Genomic DNA, 25,016 nt, shown 5'->3' with positions numbered 1-25,016 from the left:
CGGCAGCCCAGAGACGTGTTCGATGAACGTCAACAAACCTGCTGATGCACAAACACACAAGCCTGGGAGTGGAAGGTTCTCCTTATTATACCAGAGTTTCAGCGGTTCTCTTGTCAGTGAGATGTTTAAGAATGTTAACTGAAGACCATGGTTAATGTTATTTAATGTTTGGCTTCATGTTTGTCTCTATTTAGGCTCATTTGAAAGTCATTAATTTCACCTTAATAACGATAAAGTTGGTTAACATATTCTTCCCTGAAGAGATTACGAACACGATGCTGAAGTTGTTTTTGTAAACATAAAAACAGATATTTTAAGTAACATATTTCTATTTAAAATGCTTTGGATGAATATTAATAATAGTCTTTGTATTTAGTTTATCTTCCCAAAAAGACGGACCCCTTGTGTCAAAAGGTCTTCAACGAAGACTAAAGGGAACAATAATCTTTGCTGTTTTTTCTCTCCCTGCAACTCATTTAACGCTTCTGTCATAATTCGATTCATGTCCATTCAAGTTGGTAATTCACTCAAGGACCCGCTTTCCTGTCCTGCAGTCCGTCAAAGTCATGCGTCTTCCTACACCTGTGTCAAATTATGCAAACCACATCAAGGTGAAGGGAAAAAAGAAAATTCCAGACGTCATTTGTCAAAATGCTTAAAAACATCCTCCAATGAATGAATTCAAGAGTTGGACTCCAGTCAACGTGTGAGCAGAGCCTTTTGTATCGTCCTCCTGATGTGGGCGAACCAAACCCCGATTTCAAACGAATCATTCCAGCTTCGTTTCACAAGCTCCACATGGAAACCTAATTGAGTGGGCGGGAAAATCCTGAGTTTAAGCTGCAAAAGGAAGGAAGGTGTTTTTACGACACGGAATTTCCAAAGTCCAATATTGAGAGAATGTTGAGGGAGCTCTTAACTTAGGGTCCTTCTGCTTAGTTAGCTTTAAATCGTTGTACCGGGACAGCTTACATTTGTACCAGTGCAAAAATGATTTCCTCATCTTTGGTTAGTCCAGCCTACACTAAAATCTTCATAGACTATCTTTGAGTAGCATTTCTGTAGGTCACGGTTCACCCATGACATCTGTGGGCGACTATTTGATGCCGTAAGATTGAATGAGTGCGGACGAAGAAAGGGACTTTTTGTACGAAGTCAGATGTTTAAGGAACAGAAATGGTCCAGATTTACAGTGAAACTGAAGAGAAGAAGAGAAAAAGAAGCTGAAAGAGCCAGTTTGACAATATTTCTGTGAATTTACGTTTAAAATTTTTTAATTCCTCATATTTGGCTCAATTATTCATCTTTCTTGCATCTTCAAAAAGGTGCTTCTTGCAGGTGAATTCCAGGAACGGCACATTTTAAAGTGCTCAAGATCGACTCTTGCCAGACACTCGCCTCCTTCATTTCACACTTGCATCACCGCCTTTTACTACTTGGCCTTTTTTTTACGATTCCTGTGTCCAGCATGGACGAGGCTCTTTGAACTGTTCATACTAATCACTTCCAACAAGAGAGTTTAACAACGTTCAAGATCTGGTAAACGGATCGAAGGCTAAAAGCTCAGAAAAGGCTGCCAAACGCTGGTTTGTAGATCAACACGTGTTAGTGTCAGGAAGTGTTTGATTAAGATTGTCTGATGGAAAGATATGTCGCACATTAAGTGTTTTCTTGTGAAAGTACCTTTGACAGACACCAATTGAACCTTCCTTATATATTCGCCTCACCACTGATTTAAAAAGCTACATTTTTTGATACCAAAAATAAATGAAAGTTTCTATTTTCAGTCTTCAAAGGATGTGGATGGATGAAGGTTCGCGGAGGACGCGATGCAGAGCACATGTTGTATAAACACTGGCATATGAGATGCAGCAGTTCATGGACACAGCTGACACTCATTTGTTTCTAATCTGCATCAAACCGGAGTGTCATTCAAACACGCAGCAGCCGGGCAGAAGCTTGACTTGTGTTTCACTAGTGAGCAGCAAGATGTCGTCTGACGGTACGGACCAATCGAGCATCATCAATCTGTTGATAGAGCTGAAGCCTGATTGGTCGACCGTCCTTGTGTGTCCTTCGGTGTCGACCCGTCTTCAGTGTCGCCTCATGACAGATTATCAGCCTGGTTCCTCCGCAGCATGTTTGTGTTGTCGCTACTTTAGTTTGTGCTTCCTCAGCATCATTTCCAGCCAACTGGACCTGGTACCGGCTCTCCTCGTCCCCTCGACCACTTTGTCTCTGACAGTGTTTTCCCCTCGTGTGAGCGAAGGTGCAGCTTCAGCAGGTCCACCTTAGTTTCACCTCAGTCCAGCAGCCAATCTAAAACGTGTCCAAATGTTCCTTAAACATTCGCTGTAATTACTCTCCTGTGAAAGTGACACGGTCCGAGAAGAAGCGATGACCTCGTCCAACATCGACGGCCTTCAGCGTCCAGCTAATGTGTTCCAGCGCCGTGTTGTTTCACGCTTCACCGCTTTTGTCCGACATCTACAATTTTTTTTTTCTACTATCAGCATCTCTTGCACCAGATCTGTTTGTAACTGGGCTTTTCCAAGAACTTGCAGTTGAGAGACAGTCGGGTGATGAGTGTCAAGAGTTCTGCTAGAATGTCATTGAAAATCAAGAGATTCTAGAGCGAGGGAAATCAATGACCTCGATGAATGAGAACGAAATGCAGCTTCGCTGCTATTAAATTAAGAGCTGGTTGGACCAGTAGTCTGCCAACCATTAGGGGCCACAACATGGTTCATACATCATTAAAGTTCAACTCATGTAAAACTCCAACACTCCTGACATGTAGTCAATGTTCTTCCTCTTCAAGACGCAGTAACTTCTCATCACGATCATGTTTTACACTCATTACTTTATAAAGTTGCTCTGAAATCTTGGCGAACGAGAGGTTACGAGAGTCCATTATGATGTAATAATGGCTCCACTTCTCCAGCCCTGCTTTCTTTATACAACAAGTCCCTTGGAGGTGGAGGCTTCTGAAATTGATGACGCCCGGTGACAAACTTCCAAGCTTAACCAATCACAGCAGAGTGGGTGTGGTTATGGACGACAAGATTTCATCTCCAGACAAACGGTGTTTTCAGTGGGCGGAGCTTAAGATCATTTTCTAATGAAATTATAAGAGTTTTGTACAAACAATAATTAATTTTCCCTCATTTTCCCCAAATTAATTGAATTTTTGGGCGATAATTGGGATATGCCAATGTCAATCAAACTATTGGACTCAGGGTTGTTGGACCTAGGTAGTGAAGCCCAGAAAATAATTTGTTAATTTGTTTAATTCACTCTTGTCATTCCAGCAACTCGTACATGAAGCGACTTTTGTGTGTTTTACTTCAGGTCTTCAAAGTCTCCTTCACTACCTTTAAGCTCTTGCTTTGGATTCCCCAGTTAAACGTTGGCGTCTTCTGTGGTTCATTACACCTCTGACCCCGGCCTCACTATCCCTGGCGTGAGCTTCCACTCCGGCTGGAAGGTGCAGCGCCCTTGAGAAACTCATTTTCATTTCATTCCTGGGATCAGCTCTATCTGTCACTCAGCCTGCACCTCAATAATGTACATTCCTCACTCCTCCCTCCCAAGGCCGCCGCAGATGGGTCACGTATGAATGAATGATGACCCTAGTCGTGTTGAATCTTTTAATAAATGTGAGAATTAATCCTGCCTTCAGCTGATGTTCTATTTAAAGAGTGTTTTACTGCTGACTAATGTCCTCGTAATCGTGCGTCGACGCTCCTTTGATTGACTCTTGACAAGTTTATTAACTTTACATTCGCTTCATCTTGACGTTTGATGTTTGATTTGATTCTTTTTAATGGGATTCTTCATTATTTAACCATGGCTCGATCGTATTGTTTCAGTGAGCGTGAGGAAGTCAATGAGACTATTATCTACTATTATATACTGCTCCTGGTGCTCTTCTTTTCCGTGGACGCTTTAATTCCCGATGGCTTGATCGGTCGCCAACAATTCATCGGCTGCCAGTTGGATTGAATTCCGTCTCTCCTGTCGCTGTTTTCCAAACCCTCGCCTCAGCTGCTCCTCTTTACCTGCCGTTAGTGATGCTTCACAAACGTTAAGGTTGGATGGAGATAAATATTCTGATACTTCCTGAAGTTCCTGAGAAATAATGTGCCACTAAAAAAGGCAGAGTTTACCAGAATTGATGGTTGTTAATGACGTAAGAAGGGTTCAGCTAAGAAGGTTTACTTTCCCAGATGCGATCTTAACCTTAAGATCAAGCCAAAGACACTCCGTAAGAAGCTCTCAGTGAACTTAATTAATCTGTGATCTGAGAAATTCCACAGGGTTGTTGTTTTTTTTGTGTAGTTGTTAAAAGTCCATATATTTGCTTTATTGTCTTTTTTCTTCGTTGAGTTTTGTTTTATTCTTCATGAACGAAGTATAAACGTCCCTGAAGTTGATCACTGAGCATTTGTTTGCTCCGAAAAGAGAGGGTCAAGTCCATCTTGTATTTCCTTCTTAAGTGGAAGAACTGAAGAGTGTGTCTGGAAAACACATCCTGGTTTCACAGCGTTCTTAAGAGGCTCCAAAGAAGATCATAACAAACATAAAAATGTCCGAAGCAGGCCTGTAATAATCTGAACATTCTTAGAGCTCCAGATGTTTTTGTCTCTCATTTATGGACCAGCTTACCTGGCGAGGAGAAATCGTGTTCCTCGGAGGTGAAAAAGTTTCCTCCTCGCCTCGAGCTAATGAGACATTTTGTCTGGAGGATTTATTGCTGCTCTTGACGGCGATCCATCATGATAGCGTTTGAGGAAGTGATGACAGCAGTTGAATTACCTTCTCCTGTCAGGTCTGGACACACACCATTCCAGATTCACACCAAGAATTAAAAGTCCGAGAGACACAATAACCTTCATGCTCTGCTCGTGAGGGATTTTCCATGATTCCATGTAAGGCTTTGTGTGCTGTCGGAGTGTGTTTTGTGTGTGAGGGAGGTCTGACCCTGAGCTCCGGTCCTCACCCTCAAAACATACACTTCTTTATCACACACTGTTTCCAGCTCGACACTTTCTCCTCTGCTATTCAAGCCCAGTTCTGCTCGGCTTCGTCTCCTCTCCAAACAAGCCACGCTCGCTCTAAAGACTTTTTCTCTGGTTGTGTGTGTGTTGTGTATGTACGTGTGCGTCTTTGCTGGCAAGCAAGTTGTGTGTAGCTGAGAAGCTGTGAATGTCACGCGAGAAGTGTTACGTTGTTATGATACAAGTGAGATCACTTTTTAATGTATTAGCTGCAATTGGAAAAAACTAAATAACTTGTTAATTTATTTAGTTGTATTGTATTTATGGCTGTGACTGTGTGTTTACATCAGTGACATGAAGGCACTTTAACTGCACAAACTAATACTCGTGCGTCAGAGTATAAATCCTTTATCAAATTGAACATTTTATCAGATTTATTTTACTCAGCGTATCATATTGAAGTGAATCATGTTTTTTTTCTCGGCTCTTATGTGAAGCACTTTGTGACTGTATCTGAAAGGTGACGTAAAAATAACATTTTAAATCGCTTTTTTATTATTATTAGATAGATAGATACTATAGATAGATAGATACTTTGGATACTATAGATGGATAGATACTATAGATAGATAGATGGATACTTTGGATACTATAGATGGATAGATACTATGGATGGATAGATACTATAGATGGATAGATACTATAGGTGGATAGATACTATAGATAGATAGATACTTTAGATACTATAGATAGATACTATAGATGGATAGATACTTTAGATAATATAGATAAATACTATAGATGGATAGATACTATAGATAGATAGATACTATAGATAGATAGATGGATACTTTGGATACTATAGATGGATAGATACTATGGATGGATAGATACTATAGATGGATAGATACTATAGATGGATAGATACTATAGATAGATAGATACTTTAGATACTATAGATAGATACTATAGATGGATAGATACTTTAGATAATATAGATAGATACTATAGATGGATAGATACTTTAGATACTATAGATAGATACTATAGATGGATAGATACTTTAGATAATATAGATAGATAGATACTATAGATAGATAGATAGATACTATAGATACTATAGATGGATGGATGGATGGATAGATAGATACTATAGATACTATAGATAGATAGATGGATATATACTATAGATAGATAGATGGATAGATACTATAGATGCTATAGATTGATGGATAGATACTATAGATGCTATAGATTGATGGATAGATACTATAGATGGATGGATAGATACTATAGATACTATAGATGGATGGATAGATACTATAGATGCTATAGATTGATGGATAGATACTATAGATGCTATATATTGATGGATAGATACTATAGATGCTATAGATGGATAGATAGATAGATAGATAGATAGATAGATAGATAGATAGATACTACAGATAGATAGATACTATAAATACGATAGGTAGGATAGACGGATAGATAAAGTTGTTTGACTATTACTTCCAAATAAAATGAAATGAATAAATACAAATCCTTGCGTATAAACATGTACGTTCCTGGAACTCAGTGGTGAAAATAAAACGATATTTATAAAATAATAGTTCATCAAACAAATGATCATTTTTGTGTCTGAACCAGGTTTCATCTATTCCCACTTTCAAATAAATAGATGTTCTAATGTGTTTTTGTATACATTAAAGTCTGGTTGTCGTGGGTTGATCTCAGTGAAATAATAATAATAATAATAATCTCTATTTATATAGCGCCTTTCTAGACCAGGGTCCTTACTTTCATCGTCTCTTTTCTTTCTCTGCTTATGTTTTTTGCTTACATAATCACAACATCTTGTTACAGCTGCGGTGTGTTGTTGTTAAAATGTCAGCTCGTCCAAGTGTGTCTTTTTTTAACTAGAAAAAGGTGTTAACTAAGATAATTAGCATTGATCCCTGTGACACGGTAATTATATATTTTCCCGCTAATGATTCAAAGTTGAAAGACAACATTAGTCTTTATACTGCATTTAGGTCAACCTGCTGACACACACACACACACACACACACACACACACACACACACACACACACACACACACACACACACACACACACACACTGTAGTTAATGGAGTGGACAGGCCTCTAAGTACAAGCTAGAGTCTGTCAAGAAGCACTTAACATCAGATTCATGTCGGGATGTTCTCTCTGACAACTGGTGCACAAACCTGCTGGATCACAGGGCAGGATGGAGGACAGGTTTGCTCGGGCCTGATGAAATGACCAGTGTTTGGTAGTTACTTGTGAAGATTGACGAGCAGCTGTCGATGTTCATAATGTCAGAGGTGACAGAGTAAACTTTTCAATCATTTGATGGATGGATCGTTGTAAGTAATGGTTATTTGTAAAGTTGTTTCTAGACCAGGGTCACAAAGCACTTGAACAATCAAGAACAATACACAGTTAAAATATATACTTCAATAGATCAAGACACATAAGACAAACACAAGAGTCCCAGACCATAACCTTACATCTCTAGTTCAACACTGAAGAAAACTGACACAAACCGTTTCCTTTAACTGAGAAAAATCTCTAAATTTAGGAAAATGATGTCACAACATGATCTGGATCTTATAATACATGTGTTTGTGTCGTTTAAACTATTGTAAGAGTTTATTTAGTGTCTAAACAAGAAGGATCTTCTCGCCTGCAGTTCATACAAAACTCTGCAGCCAGAATCCTGAGACGCTCTAGTAGAAGAACTCACATTTCTCCTTCAAACTCTTCACTGGCTGCCAGTTTCTTTCAGGATCATTTTAAAATTCTGGTTCTTACTTTCAGATCTATTCATGGTCAGACCTTCATGATCTGATCCAGACTTACACCCCAGCTCGGGCTCTGAGGTCTGTGGATCAGAGTTTGATGATCTACTGACTCCTTCAAGAAACATCTGTGTTTGATGATCTACTGACTCCTTCAAGAAACATGTGTGTTTGATGATCTACTGACTCCTTCAAGAAACATCTGTGTTTGATGATCTACTGACTCCTTCAAGAAACATCTGTGTTTGATGATCTACTGACTCCTTTAAGAAACATCTGTGTTTGATGATCTACTGACTCCTTCAAGAAACATGTGTGTTTGATGATCTACTGACTCCTTCAAGAAACATGTGTGTTTGATGATCTACTGACTCCTTCAAGAAACATCTGTGTTTGATGATCTACTGACTCCTTCAAGAAACATCTGTGTTTGATGATCTACTGACTCCTTCAAGAAACATCTCAAGACACTTTTATTTGAGCTTTTTCTCAACTTTCTTGCTGCTGCTGTGTTTGTCTTATGTGTCATTCTTCTTAAGCTTTGTGATCACAGTGGACTTGACTGTGAAAGGCGGTACTTGACGTCCACCTCTTGACGAGTCTGCCTACATTTCCCAGAAGGCTTTGGTTCAAAAACAGTTGCTGTCCATCTATTCATTTTAAACATCCATCTGTTCATTTTATCCATACATCTATTAATTTTATCCATCATTCTGTTCCTTTTATTCATCCATCCATATATTTATTTTATCCATCCATCTATTCATTTTATACATCCATCTGTTCTTTTTATCTATCTATCTGTTCATGTTATCTATCTATCCATTCATTTTATACATCCATTTGTTCATGTTATCCATCCATCTATTCATTTTATCCATCATTCTGTTCCTTTTATCCATCCATCTATTTATTTTATCAATTTATCTATTCATTTTATACATCCATCTGTTCTTTTTATCTATCTATCTGTTCATGTTATCTATCCATCCATTCATTTTATACATCCATTTGTTCATGTTATCCATCCATCTATTCATTTTATCCATCATTCTGTTCCTTTTATCCATCCATCTATTTATTTTATCAATTTATCTATTCATTTTATACATCCATCTGTTCTTTTTATCTATCTATTTGTTAATTTTATCTATCCATCTATTAATTGTATCCATTTATCTATTAATTTGATACATCTATTGATTTTATCCATCATTCTGTTCCTTTTATAATAGTAATAATAATAATCTATCATCTATCTATTCCATGTATCTATCCATCTATTCTTATTATACATATATCTGTTACTTTCATCCATTCAGGAGAAGCTGTTGCAGGGATGTTTGTTGATGCAAAAATCAAACGTTAAAACATTTTCAATTCCATGGGATCATTTTAAGCCCTCGGGTCGGTTCTGAGTTTTTTCTTGACACATATGAAGTCGTTTCTGGGACAATTTGACCGGACCTTTCTGCCAAACCAGATGGAAGTCAGCTGCTGATCCGTGACCCCTGGCTGACGGCTGATTTATGAGGAAGCGTGAAGGATGTCACCTGAGGAGACAAACGGGGCCACACAGGAAAAATGATTGTAAACTTATATTATTGGTACAACATTCTTCGGTGTCACACTTTATCTTGGATCTATTTAGGCCACATGTCAATCACCGACCAATGGATTTAACGGAAACGATCCGATACAGTTTTGTCGCCTTGATTAAGCCAAATATAAACCAAATAAGCCAAACATCTTTGAAACATGACACGTTTCTAATGACTCCTGCTATCATGGAATCTCCTCGTATAAGATCGCATCAGCACAAACACAATGTCTGGGGCTACTTTGTTTTGGGTTGAAATGTTTGGGGGCCATCAGCTCACCTGGACAGGTACGAGCCTGTTTTGGGCGCCAGATAGAAGAAAGGGGGGACGTGCTGGTGTTGCCCCGGGCAGCTGGGACAGGGAGCGGCTGTGTGGCGTTAGAGTTGAGGTGAAACCATGCGAGTGGAGGAATTTAAAAACACAAACATGTGTTTCTCTTCGTCCATGTTTCACGCGTCATACAACGATGAGGATCATCATATGTGCCTCAGGCTACATCTTTTGGTTAAAATGTGCAAGTGTTGAAGGGGTCAAAGGCCAAAGAGATAAGGGGGTAAGAAGATAATCGCCCCCTCAAGTGAAAACCAGGTTGTGATTGACCCTCAAGTGTTTTCTAAACAACGGGGATAATGTTTTTCTCTCTTGATATTCTCTCAAAACCATGTTAAATATCTTTTGTTTCTACTGTGTTTATCAACTTGGATGCGTGTGAAATAGCGTTTGGATCTAATGACAGGGGATGTGTTGTGAGTCCGAAACCCCTTCATTATTGTGGCCCACCTCCCCGGACGTACAGTGCCAGCGCACACCTTTAACAAGGTTCAGTAAACTGACATCTGTGTTTTTATTGTTGAACAAATTCTTCCCTGAGATCACAGGCTGATGTTTTTTCAGGCCTTTATTCTGAAACTATTTTGAAATGTTGACTTTTGAAAAGAAAAACAATTCATTATAGTTATCTATTAGCAAGATAAACAAGGACATTTTATTTATTACTCACTTACAGAAATGTGTGTGTGTGTGTGTGTGTGTGTGTGTGTGTGTGTGTGTGTGTGTGTGTGTGTGTGTGTGTGTGTGTGTGTGTGTGTGTGTGTGTGTGTGTGTGTGTGTGTGTGTGTGTGTGTGTGTGTGTGTGTGTGTGTGTGTGTGTGTGTGTGTGTGTGTGTGTGTGTGTGCTTTGATAGAACAGGCTGGTTTCATATCTCGCGTTCCCGACTGACCAATGGCTACCAAGGCCGCGGTGTGGCCTGATCCAATCAGAGGTAAATTGGCTCAGAAAATACTTGCCTGGCCTTCACGGTCTTACGAGCTTAGCCGGACTTTACCTCTGGAAATGGTTTAATCCCACTTTCTTTTGTTCCGGAGTTGAATTTGACGGATGACTTTCTTAAAAAAAAACCACTTGAAATTCATTTTTTTTCTTTTATATCTATGAAAAACTGGTATTTTATTTATAATGAAATTTGCTGCAATAACCAGCATTTCCCGAAGATTTAAATAAATATTTGAAGACCAAATAACCCCCAGAACTCCAAGTTTAGGCATACGATCTATTTAATATGGTGTAAACCTCATTGAAATTGGACATATATTAATTTTCATGGTGGTCTTTGTCCACATTGGTCCCACTTTCCCTTGATATGATCACAACATTTCATAGATAAAGGGAATAGTTTGGTCAGAACGGTCACGACGCTCTCACGCATGTTGGCAGAATTACAATTACGGAACAATGTTCACCTTCTCTCGGCTGTCCTGAAGCGACACGATGTGTGCGGTTGTGTCGTATTTCAGCCGGGCTTAAGTAGAGGGGCTGGTGAGACCGCGGCGTGAGGACGGTCCACCAGTGGAACTTTAAATCTCCGTCCTCAGGTGTTGCTGTCAGGTGTCCTCCTATTTTCTTACACGTCCATTATACACTTTGGCTTGGTGTAGAAATGGGTGTGCGTGTTGTAAATCCCCCCAGATGTTTGTTGTGCGTCTTGTTAATTATGAAGCTATAAATTGTGAGTTGATGTCCGCAGTGTGTCGCGGTACCAAGACGGATATATCCAGAAAACACCACTTGTTGTCGATGTTCAAAAAACCCTGACATTTTTCAAATTCTCACCTTCTGTTCTCGGTGAAGCCGAAGGTGCTTTCAGTGTTTGGCGTTCGACTCCATCATCTGATTATCCGTCTTTTCATTTGCGTGTCAATATCCGTCACTTTGCCGTGAGTGGTTTAGAAGACAATTAAAGGGAGGGATGAACATGGATCGATGGGCTTCTAAGGGTAATAACAACTGCCAAGTGCTTCATCTCTGTTGTCATTTTCTTTAGACACAAAAGCACCTAAAACACAACTGTTTGTTCACTCTGTAATTACCTAAGAAAATAAGTCTTCTTTATCTGGCTATCGTCACACACCGCTGCAGAAAAACAAACATTCATCAGCTCCGTGCAGTAAATGCCTTTGTGCTAACAAATGCTCCGAGTCGCCTCCGCCGTGACCGTCCAGCTCCAGGTGGTGTTTAGACGGATGTGTTGAGGCTAGTAAAGTTCCACAAGGACAGGTGAAGACGTTCTGCAACAGCTGCTTCGCCTGTTTGTCACATTCTTCCTCTGTCGCTAGAACACTTTTGCTTTCTCCTGCAAAACATGCTTCTTAGGCTCCTGTGTTTGTTAGAGAATCAAATGATTGTCGATGGAATTATCCAAGAGCAGAAGCACTCTAGTGGAGGAGGATCAGTTGTAGAGATACTTATCCTTGATATATTCAACTCACGGTACTATTTGATACCATGTATTCAACTCACTGTACTATTTGATACGATATATTCAACTCACTGTACTATTTGATACCATATATTCAACTCACTGTACTATTTGATACGATATATTCAACTCACGGTACTATTTGATACCATATATTCAACTCACTGTACTATTTGATACGATATATTCAACTCACGGTACTATTTGATACCATATATTCAACTCACTGTACTATTTGATACGATATATTCAACTCACGGTACTATTTGATACCATATATTCAACTCACTGTACTATTTGATACCATATATTCAACTCACTGTACTATTTGATACCATATATTCAACTCACTGTACTATTTGATACCATATATTCAACTCACGGTACTATTTGATACCATATATTCAACTCACTGTACTATTTGATACGATATATTCAACTCACGGTACTATTTGATACCATATGTTCAACTCACTGTACTATTTGATACCATATATTCAACTCACTGTACTATTTGATACCATATATTCAACTCACTGTACTATTTGATACCATATATTCAACTCACGGTACTATTTGATACCATATATTCAACTCACTGTACTATTTGATACCATATATTCAACTCACTGTACTATTTGATACCATATATTCAACTCACTGTACTATTTGATACCATATATTCAACTCACGGTACTATTTGATACCATATATTCAACTCACTGTACTATTTGATACGATATATTCAACTCACGGTACTATTTGATACCATATGTTCAACTCACTGTACTATTTGATACCATATATTCAACTCACTGTACTATTTGATACCATATATTCAACTCACTGTACTATTTGATACGATATATTCAACTCACGGTACTATTTGATACCATATATTCAACTCACGGTACTATTTGATACCATATATTCAACTCACTGTACTATTTGATACCATATATTCAACTCACTGTACTATTTGATACCATATATTCAACTCACTGTACTATTTGATACCATATATTCAACTCACTGTACTATTTGATACGATATATTCAACTCACGGTACTATTTGATACCATATATTCAACTCACGGTACTATTTGATACCATATATTCAACTCACGGTACTATTTGATACAATATATTCAACTCACTGTACTATTTGATACCATATATTCAACTCACGGTACTATTTGATACCATATATTCAACTCACGGTACTATTTGATACCATATATTCAACTCACTGTACTATTTGATACCATATATTCAACTCACTGTACTATTTGATACCATATATTCAACTCACTGTACTATTTGATACCATATATTCATCTCACTGTACTATTTGATACCATATATTCAACTCACTGTACTATTTGATACCATATATTCAACTCACTGTACTATTTGATACCATATATTCAACTCACTGTACTATTTGATACAATATATTCAACTCACGGTACTATTTGATACCATATATTCAACTCACTGTACTATTTGATACCATATATTCAACTCACTGTACTATTTGATACGATATATTCAACTCACTGTACTATTTGATACCATATATTCAACTCACTGTACTATTTGATACGATATATTCAACTCACGGTACTATTTGATACCATATATTCAACTCACTGTACTATTTGATACCATATATTCAACTCACTGTACTATTTGATACCATATATTCAACTCACGGTACTATTTGATACCATATATTCAACTCACTGTACTATTTGATACCATATATTCAACTCACTGTACTATTTGATACCATATATTCAACTCACTGTACTATTTGATACCATATATTCAACTCACTGTACTATTTGATACCATATATTCAACTCACTGTACTATTTGATACCATATATTCAACTCACTGTACTATTTGATACCATATATTCAACTCACGGTACTATTTGATACCATATATTCAACTCACTGTACTATTTGATACCATATATTCAACTCATATTCTGCAATATGATATATTTTCATGCACTTTTTCAAACATTTTTAACACTAATTTTCGTAATGACTGAATTTGAGTGACATCTTGTGATATTTCTCTCTTTTGATCGCATGAATAAAACTCAAAGCCATTTTATATTCAAATAACAGCTTTAAAAACATTTTGTATCCTCTCGTCCTCAGTAAATGCCAGGTACTTGCTGGATATTCTTAATTTTAAAGGAATAATTGTTTTATTTTACACACTTAAATGCAAAGAAATAAACCACAACTGATACAGGATTACAAATATATATATAATTTCAAATCAATATATAAATAAAATACTTTAAATATATAAAATAATTCGAAAAAAATATATTTAATATAAATAAAGTATGGTCTAGAAGAAAACATTAATATATATTAATATGTATATATATATGTCAGTGTTTCTTCACACAGCAATCACTTCATATCATGCGTTAAAACATGTGAGGAAAGCGTTCGTGGCGACACATGACGCATGACACATGACACATGACACATGACACATGACACATGACGCATGACACATGACACATGACGCATGACGCATGACACATGACACATGACGCATGACGCATGACACATGACACATGACACATGACACATGACGCATGACGCATGACGCATGACACATGACACATGACACATGACGCATGACGCATGACACATGACACATGACACATGACACATGACACATGACACATGACGCATGACGCATGACGCATGACACATGACACATGACACATGACACATGACACATGACGTCCTCAAGTGTCGAAAAGATACAATGGATCTGAGTGACGGCGGGAAAACTCCTTCCTGACGGACAGGTGCTCTGGCTCGCTCCAGAGAGCTGTCAATCACTCCCGCCTTAAACACACCAGGAAACCTCCGTAGAAATCACAGTGTGTAGTCGTGAGGCGCAGAAGATGAACGTCACTACACACACACACACACACACACACACACACACACACACACACACACACACACACATGATTATGATTGATAAATCAATACATGGATCGTAGATGGTTGTTCACAGTGGAAGGCATTAGTAGCAGGAAGATAATGCTAGAAGTTATTTATATATTTATTTAACTATTATGATTTATACAAGATCAAGGCCCAGTCATGCAACGTTTATGAGATAAATAGATACTTTATTGATCCGCTGAGGAGAAAATCTTTTGTCGTCCATTCATAAATACATGTAAAAAAAAAACACGGATATAATCAAATGAATGCATTCAAAACATCCAAAAATACTTAATTAAATATGTCTATATGTTTGTTTGTTATTTAACTGGATGCATAAATCTCTGTCCACTACACTAAAGAGTATTACAGTAGTATTATGCAGTATTTACTCCTTAAACGAGGTTCGATTAACTCTTTGAGAGAATTTGTTTAATGATAAACACAAACTAATGTTTTTTTTTCATGCTTTTATTATGTATTATCTAATAATTGTCAGTTATTACCAAAGATAAACAAGGACGTTCTATTGTTTCTAATGTCCTGAATGACTGACTCACAACTTCTTGTCTCTTTTTAGTTTCTCTTTTGTGTTTTGGGGATTTTTAAAGATCTGCATCTCACCTTAACACCAATGTTTCTTTTAGTGAACTTGACCTTAAAAGTGTCTTTAACGTCCGATACGCACGGGATAAGTTTTGTCTGTGGACCTCTGGTAATTTGTAATACTTACAGAGTACAGAATGTCTGAGTTTTAATCCTGTGTGAATCCGAATGTCTGTGTTTATATTTCTGAAAGCCGTGTATATACCACTGTAACTTCTAGGCACTCGCCATTGTGTTCATATTTACTTCTGCTGTTTTATTTTGAAGGGGTTGAAAAGGAAGTAGATGGAGTTAGTTGTTGTTGGCTGTGTGTTCCACATGATGAAAGTAAAGAGGACGTGCGCGCTGCACAGCTACAAACTAAGTTCTCGTTGTTTCCCACACGAATACACTCGGTTACACTGCTGTAACTTTGTCTCTTCTGTAAGAACAATGTTGGGGCACATTTATGTGCAGCTCTCGCTGTTGAGCGTCTGCACAAGTTGAGAAACGAAAGAAAATAAAGCCTTGTCCACTTTATCTTCTCTAAACGAAGAACGCTTGGTTACACTAACTTTCTCTTTTAGTGATTGCCTTTTACATGTGTATCTCTAGGTTATGTCAGTAAAAATGACTATTTTAGAGACATCGCTTATCCTGTGTGAATGTACTTAAAATAACACAGAGGAGGTCGTTTACAAAACACAGACGTCACCATGTAATACTTATCCGTGACAACAGGGCTTAAGTGATGACAGTCACAGGCTAATGTAACGAAGAAAGTAATAATCAATATGACAAAAATGATATATATTCTCACAGTACAGATTGGAATCCAGTAGGATCTGGAATCCTACTAGTACAGATTGGAATTCCAATCATTTGGAGATTGTCCTGGTAGAATTCCCATTTGTCTTAGGACAGATCCCAACGTATTAGTAGGATTGGAATTCCAATCTCTACGAGTAGGATCTTGAATCCTACTGGTTCGACTCTTCCTGCTCTCAAGATCCTAGTTCCTATTCCAGATCCTGCTTGATTCCAATCTGTACTTTGACATATATATTTACTTTTCTCTCTGCCGACCAATATCAAATGTCTCACGGGCAGATAAATATTATCTTAGATTAACTTAAGATCTGATGGATTCATATCTAAATAAAATGTACACAAAATAATCAAATGAAGTTTCCCAGTGTTTGATTATTTTATCAAGTATTTACATTTCTTCCTCCTCATGTTCCTCAACTTTTTATAAACATTGTCCCTTCATTCTACCTGCTGTGGCCCCTCGTGTGTAATGTGGTCCTGAAGTACACGGCTCTGTCTTGTATTACACAGGTTTTGTCCGCCCTCGTGTGATTTAAAAACATGTGTATGAACTTCCTGGACCGTGTTCTGTGGCTCCGGGTCTCGGACTCTTAAGTGACGAGTGTGAGCTTCTGTCGAGATGAAAGATAAAGTCTTGTTACATTTGTACTGCAGTATTCGAGCGAGTCGACACATGCACGAGGGCCCGGCGTGGATAAGAGGTTCGTGAACATCAATCACATGAGCATCGAAACTCGTTCTAATCCTTTTGGTTCATGAGGGCGAGAGTGACGTCGTCAACAAACACTTAAGTATTTCATGTCGTTTTAACGTCAATTTCATGAGGATTTATGACACAAAGTACATATTGATAAATGCATGTTGATGTTAAGGCTGCACAATATATCGAAAAAATATCGATATCACGATATTGTCACATGTAATATACATCGAAAACATGTGCGATCATTTTTTATTGTATAAGTCGATCTTTTTTTAAATGCGCACTTTGACAAATCAGCGTCACGTTCTGTAAAGTTGTCAGTTTGTACTTCTATGTCTCGTTGTTGTTTACGTCTCCGTCTGTCTGTGAACTGTGAGGCGCAGCTTGTTAGGCTCGGTTGCTATGGTGACGTGTCTTGGCTCAGTAAATCCACAGAAGTAATACTAACTTATGATCTAGTCAAACACTAGTGATCCAGTGAAGTAATACTAACTTATGATCTAGTCAAACACTAGTGATCCAGTGAAATAATACTAACTTATGATCTAGTCAAACACTAGTGATCCAGTGAAGTAATACTGACTTATGATCTAGTCAAACACTAGTGATCCAGTGAAGTAATACTAACTTATGATCTAGTCAAACACTAGTGATCCAGTGAAGTAATACTAACTTATGATCTAGTCAAACACTAGTGATCCAGTGAAGTAATACTAACTTATGATCTAGTCAAACACTAGTGATCCAGTGAAGTAATACTAACTTATGATCTAGTCAAACACTAGTGATCCAGTGAAGTAATACTAACTTATGATCTAGTCAAACACTAGTGATCCAGTGAAGTAATACTAACTTATGATCTAGTCAAACACTAGTGATCCAGTGAAGTAATACTAACTTATGATCTAGTCAAACACTAGTGATCCAGTGAAGTAATACTAACTTATGATCTAGTCAAACACTAGTGATCCAGTGAAGTAATACTAACTTATGATCTAGTCAAACACTAGTGATCCAGTGAAGTAATACTGACTTATGATCTAGTCAAACACTAGTGATCCAGTGAAGTAATACTAACTTATGATCTAGTCAAACACTAGTGATCCAGTGAAGTAATACTAACTTATGATCTAGTCAAACACTAGTGATCCAGTGAAGTAATACTAACTTATGATCTAGTCAAACACTAGTGATCCAGTGAAGTAATACTAACTTATGATCTAGTCAAACACTAGTGATCCAGTGAAGTAATACTAACTTATGATCTAGTCAAACACTAGTGATCCAGTGAAGTAATACTAACTTATGATCTAGTCAAACACTAGTGATCCAGTGAAGTAATACTAACTTATGATCTAGTCAAACACTAGTGATCCAGTGAAGTAATACTAACTTATGATCTAGTCAAACACTAGTGATCCAATGAAGTAATACTAACTTATGATCTAGTCAAACACTAGTGATCCAGTGAAGTAATACTAACTTATGATCTACTCAAACACTAGTGATCCAGTGAAGTAATACTAACTTATGATCTAGTCAAACACTAGTGATCCAGTGAAGTAATACTAACTTATGATCCAGTCAAACACTAGTGATCCAGTGAAGTAATACTAACTTATGATCTACTCAAACACTAGTGATCCAGTGAAGTAATACTAACTTGTGATCTAGTCAAACACTAGTGATCCAGTGAAGTAATACTAACTTATGATCTAGTCAAACACTAGTGATCCAGTGAAGTAATACTAACTTATGATCTAGTCAAACACTAGTGATCCAGTGAAGTAATACTAACTTATGATCTAGTCAAACACTAGTGATCCAGTGAAGTAATACTAACTTATGATCTAGTCAAACACTAGTGATCCAATGAAGTAATACTAACTTATGATCTAGTCAAACACTAGTGATCCAGTGAAGTAATACTAACTTATGATCTACTCAAACACTAGTGATCCAGTGAAGTAATACTAACTTATGATCTAGTCAAACACTAGTGATCCAGTGAAGTAATACTAACTTATGATCTAGTCAAACACTAGTGATCCAGTGAAGTAATACTAACTTATGATCTACTCAAACACTAGTGATCCAGTGAAGTAATACTAACTTGTGATCTAGTCAAACACTAGTGATCCAGTGAAGTAATACTAACTTATGATCTAGTCAAACACTAGTGATCCAGTGAAGTAATACTAACTTATGATCTAGTCAAACACTAGTGATCCAGTCACTCGTCTCTTTCAACCTCCTTTGTTAAAGCAACATATTGTAAGAACTTTTCATCTCGTCTCAGTTGTTTTCTTATAAGATCGTGAACTTCCAAACAAACCTGTCCGTCTTCACCGTATGCTAACGTGCTAAGTTGTTAGCGTCATTTATAAAGTGTTATGTGTGCGTGTACAAGGATTTATTATTGATTTGGTGATATCACGACGCGCCGGCGGCTCCTCTCTGATGTCGCTCAGTTTGGCTGGAAACCGATGCAAGTCCTGCGAGACTGAGCGTTAAAAAACACAGTTTTGTGCGTCTAAATGTATCGGCCTATTAAAAACACACATTACCGTAATGACCGGACTATAGGAGAATACTTTATGAGGCACTTTGAACGCTGCAGCTTATACGACAACACGGCTAATCGCTGGATTTTAAAAAAGTTTTCCAAATCTTTATAAACAGTTCCAACGTGGTGTCGGTCATTCTTCAAAGTGTCAGGAATCCACATCAATCACGGTGCGTTTAGAGTCGGTGAAAAGGCCAACAGAGAAAATGTAAAAGGCAGTTTTACCTCCTCTGAGTTAATCCATCTTCCCTCCTTCATCACAGCGTTCCATCACTGCTGCAGGCTTCTCATTCCTCCACACCACTGTTCATCACTTTCAAACCTCCTCGCCGGCATGTCCGGGCCGGTCCTGCTCACCTGCTGGTCCGATGTGTTTTTGTCATCTCGATCAGTAGCCGTCGAGTCCTGGTCTTCAGCTCTGTGGTGGTTTTGATGAAGATTCAAGTGAAGCATTTCATGGACTGATGCATATAGTAAGTTAGTAATAGTTATTAGTAAATATGTTCCTAGACCAGGGTCACAAAGAGATTTAACAATCAAAAATAATTTCTCTCCTCTGGTCCTGAACCGTGTTCAGGAACCATCAGTAGATTCTGATCCACAGACCTCAGAGCCCGAGCTGGGGTGTAAGTCTGGATCAGATCATGAAGGTCTGACCATGAATAGATCTGAAAGTAAGAACCAGAATTTTAAAATGATCCTGAAAGAAACTGGCAGCCAGTGAAGAGTTTGAAGGAGAAATGTGAGTTCTTCTACTAGAGCGGCTCAGAATTCTGGCTGCAGAGTTTAGTATGAACTGCAGGCGAGAAGATCCTTCTTGTTTAGACACAAAATAAACTGTTACAATAGTGTAAACGAGAAGACAAATATATACTCAACAATCATTGCTGCTTGTGCGATGAGAGAAAAGCTGGCATCACTTGGAGGGAGAGCCTGAAGTAAGGTGTTTGGACTTCCAGTCAATGAAATAATATTTTGTTGGACGTCTATAAAGTGGTTTTCCTGAGAGTTTCTTCACCGTCTGAGGACCTGAGCCAGGAGCCTGGTCTCTGGGAAGAGGTTATTTCAGGCTGATATGATGAGACTTCTCAGGACCACATTCTTCAGGAGCACTCAGCCATGTTGTGCTGGACTAACACAGACCCCAGAGCTGATCCTATCCTTTTGTCTCTGCAAGTGAGACCCTTCACATGAGATGCATCTCGGACATGATGGCCCCTGAAGCACCGTCACTGTAGTATAGAGTCTGTCCTGCACGAGCAGTCGTTCAAACGGATCCTGTACCTTCACCGACTTTTGTTTTCATGCACTTAACGTTCTTCAACACTTGCTTCATTTGAAGTCCTGCTCAAATAAATCCTCAAGTTATTAACCAGTCACGGCGGGTTGAAGGCTGCAGGGTGAGAGGACAGAGCCCTGGGTGACGCCGGCTTTGAGGGGTCAGAATTGCAGATGAATGGCTCTTCCTTTTGACCCTCTGGAGGTCAGTGACAGTTGTTCTGAGTGATGACATCACCCCGAAGGTCAAGCCTCGATGTATAATAAGCACAATCACGTTGAAGAGTCCAGCTCTCAACATTCTTCTGGACAAACTTCCACATCTTCGGAGCAACCGGTCGGTCTCTCCAACATCTGCAACGTGGCCTTTTTTCTGCTCCGAGGTGTGTTTTCGCGTGACTTGGACTGGTTTCCCTGAGTCGGCAGTTTTCAGAGACGCACACATCAAAGTGTTCGACAAACTGTGCAGCAGATTCAGCAGCAGATGAATAAACATGAGGCGCAAACATTGATGCGCCGCGTTCATGCCGACTCATCGCTACCACTTCAGGAAGTTACAAAAACAAACACGGTTTTGTGCGTCTTGTTGTTGAAAATACACATTACCGTAATGACCGGACTATAAGAGAATACTTTGATGATGCACTTTGAACTCTCTCTCAAATGCAAGGGCTTGTTTTTTATTAACACAATAATTTAAAGTCGTACGATCAGGAAATAGACGTGAAATACTGTAACTTTGAACACTTTTTGTCAAATGAATACAAGTTTACGTGAACATTACTCACTAATAAACGCACAAATAAACCAATGAATGAAAGAAAGTAACTGAGAAAATGACAGTTGTTTACGTGATCTCGTTTATAAATGATCAGTTTATTAATTCATACAATTCCTCCGCATTATTGTGTCTTTTTCAACAAATTAAGTCATTTGTCAATTTATATCTGAGGTTTTAAATGTATAGAAACTACATTTGTGAGTGAAATATTTGTTAATGACACCAAACTATTCAATAATATATAATAATCCTGAAAGCAAACACCGAACATGTTTAGATACAAGTCATAGTTGATGATGAAAGTTTGTTTTTCTTAAAGTCTGAAGATTTTTCTTCAAATCCAGCTCAGTTCAAATGTAAAGTGTTTTAAATCCTCAGTTTCTGTTTCACACGTTAAACAACTATTAACGTCCAGATACAAATGGTTTGTTATGAAGCTGAACGATTAATCGCATTTGTGATATAATCGCGATATTCCAAAATTATTATATCTCAGTGGTTGCGATTTTATTTAATGTTCATTTAAATATTATTATAATGTCTGAGAGGAACTTAAACTTAAACAAAAATGAACTGACTGACTCGTGTTTTCACTTTTCTTTACTCTGAAGTTTGTATGATTTATTATTGACTCATAAATATAAATGTTTACGTCACACTTTTAGTTTTTAGTATTTGCAGTGAAAATGTTATGTTTACAAGTGTAATTAGAGTAAATAAATAAAACCTTCTCCCTTTATTTTAAGGTTTGCTTCATTTGACTTTATCATAAAAATACATAATAACTTTATCTTCACAATCAAGGAGAAATACATTTTAATTTGAAGTTAATCCTTTAGATTTAAACAATGCATAAAAAAGAAGGCATTGAAAAAAAGAGTCTCATAAATAATATATTTTTTATATTATATAATAATAATAATATTATATATAATATTTTTTCAATAATCGTTCAGCCCGAGTTAATGTTTCTTATTGCAGTTATTTATGGAAACGATGTATTTTGTCATTTGATCAACGGAGAAAATGTGAGACATGAAGAATAAATGCATATAATCCAGATTTTTAGTTAAAAACTGATCAATTCAACTTAAATAAATGTTGGAAAAACAACTGCAGCGTAAAGAAGTGACTCGATGCAAAGATAAACTTAACTATTGTTCTGGTGTGTTTTTATGAAGGTGTTTTACTGCCGTGTTACAATCACTGTTCATCGAAAACATATTGAAGTAACCCGTCTGTGAATCTGTGTTTTTAACTGTAGAATGTCTGGTGATTCCAGTCTCCAGTTAAAAATACTTGATTTAATTCATTATTTTCTTCATTCACTCGTATTTATTTCAACATTCGACTAAAATCATCTCATTGATTGATAATTGATTTAGTGTTTAACATTAAACGGTTTCGCGAGAGTATCTTCGTGAAAACACAGCGAATTAAATCACAAAAATGAGTTAAAAATGGACGACATGAAGTTGGTCCTGACCTTTAATTCTAAGGTGATGGTGTCAAACACGGTGGAACTTGTCTCGGCCTGTGAGTGTTTCACACCACGAGCCGCTCGCCCTCGTCGTTAAAACAAAATATCTCTTGTCACACCAGAGCTGTGATGTCCCGTCGCTGACACCGGATAATAGTCAGACTGTCAATCACTTTAACGTCCACAATAAACTCAGGTGTTTGGAGCACATCTGCAGCCTTTCGGCTCGACCGCCGCCTTTGTTAGCCGCCGCTGCTAACATCTGCTCGAAGCAAGAACTGAGTCTCGTGTCGATGAGTTCTCGAGAAAAACATGATTATTAACGAATCAAACTCTGTGTTTTCAGACTGTGAGTCGCTGGTGTCTCCGTGGAATGTGCTGAAGCTTCAGGTGAGTTCTGGCGACGATTCAGGGACACCCTGGAAAGCGTAGACGGCTCAACGACTAGTTTAGCATCTTTTCTACACGCGTCACCGAAGCTTCTAACTGCGGCGTATTCGCTTACACTGATGAGATTTAGGATCTCGGTTACGTCGTCTCTCGCCATCGCAGTTACGCTGTATGACCACTAGAGCAGGGGTCCCCGAACTATGGCTGTGAACATGACCCCCTAAAAAATCCCCAGAGAAACATTTTGACACATTAATGTTACGCTACTTGAAATGTTACTCCACAAGTTCCAATACTTTCGTGCCTCGTAGCTATTCTGTCGTTTACATTCCAACCCCTGAAATACGTACAATGGACACTTGTGTTCGAAGACTTGTGTAGTACTGGTGTCTTTTAACAGTCACTCGTTGAACATTGTGAGTTGTTCTTATTTAATTCATCACATGACCAAAACACACACTTCTGATTGGTCGACAGCTTTCAAACTATTGTTGGTTCACTGATGATGAAGATCATGAGCTGAATAAAGAGTAAGAATCACCAAAACAAGGACATAAATAACAGCAATAAACAGGAAATACTAAAGCGACCAAAGCTGCTTAAATAAAGAGAAGCTAAAAGAGAAGAAAAGAAGAATGAACTTGTGAACGCGTCAAAGATAAAGGATCAGAAACAAAGTCAATGTTGGAAAATATATTTGTACTTTTATTTGTACAGGACCGAGAGAACGAGAAAAGGCACCAGTGCGAGGACAGACGTGACCAGGAGTCAACATTTGTCACTGCTGCGCTCATGTCTACGGACGAGAAAAGCTTTAGATTCTCGTCAGTAATCAATGATTGTTGTTTGGTGTCGACGAGACGTTGGAACGACAGACGTCACAGAGTGAGAGTGATCGGTGTCTCTGACCTGACGATCACCTGAGTGTCCACCTGTACTCAGCAACAGATCGGTGTCTCTGACCTGACGATCACCTGAGTGTCCACCTGTACTCAGCAACAGATCGGTGTCTCTGACCTGACGATCACCTGAGTGTCCACCTGTACTCAGCAACAGATCGGTGTCTCTGACCTGACGATCACCTGAGTGTCCACCTGTACTCAGCAACAGATCGGTGTCTCTGACCTGACGATCACCTGAGTGTCCACCTGTACTCAGCAACAGATCGGTGTCTCTGACCAGACGATCACCTGAGTGTCCACCTGTACTCAGCAACAGATCG

General features: G+C 38.2%; 1 protein-coding gene across 1 annotated transcript in view; it reads left to right on the top strand.

Annotated features, from left to right (window-relative positions):
* LOC148058794 (flotillin-1) overlaps positions 1–23,794 on the top strand; it is an 88,271-nt gene extending 64,477 nt beyond the window's left edge. The window contains exon 16 of the mRNA XM_087782227.1: positions 23,751–23,794. The gene's annotated coding sequence lies outside the window, so the exon portion shown is untranslated. The remainder of the gene's footprint in view (positions 1–23,750) is intronic.
* The last annotated feature ends 1,222 nt before the right edge of the window (positions 23,795–25,016 follow it).

The sequence above is a fragment of the Callionymus lyra genome, chromosome 19 (genome assembly GCF_982586985.1).
Source record: "Callionymus lyra chromosome 19, fCalLyr1.hap1.1, whole genome shotgun sequence".
NCBI classification, from domain to species: Eukaryota; Metazoa; Chordata; class Actinopteri; order Syngnathiformes; family Callionymidae; genus Callionymus; species Callionymus lyra.
The sequence above is the reverse complement of the archived record's forward strand: the minus strand, read 5'-3'. Positions and strand labels throughout refer to the sequence as shown.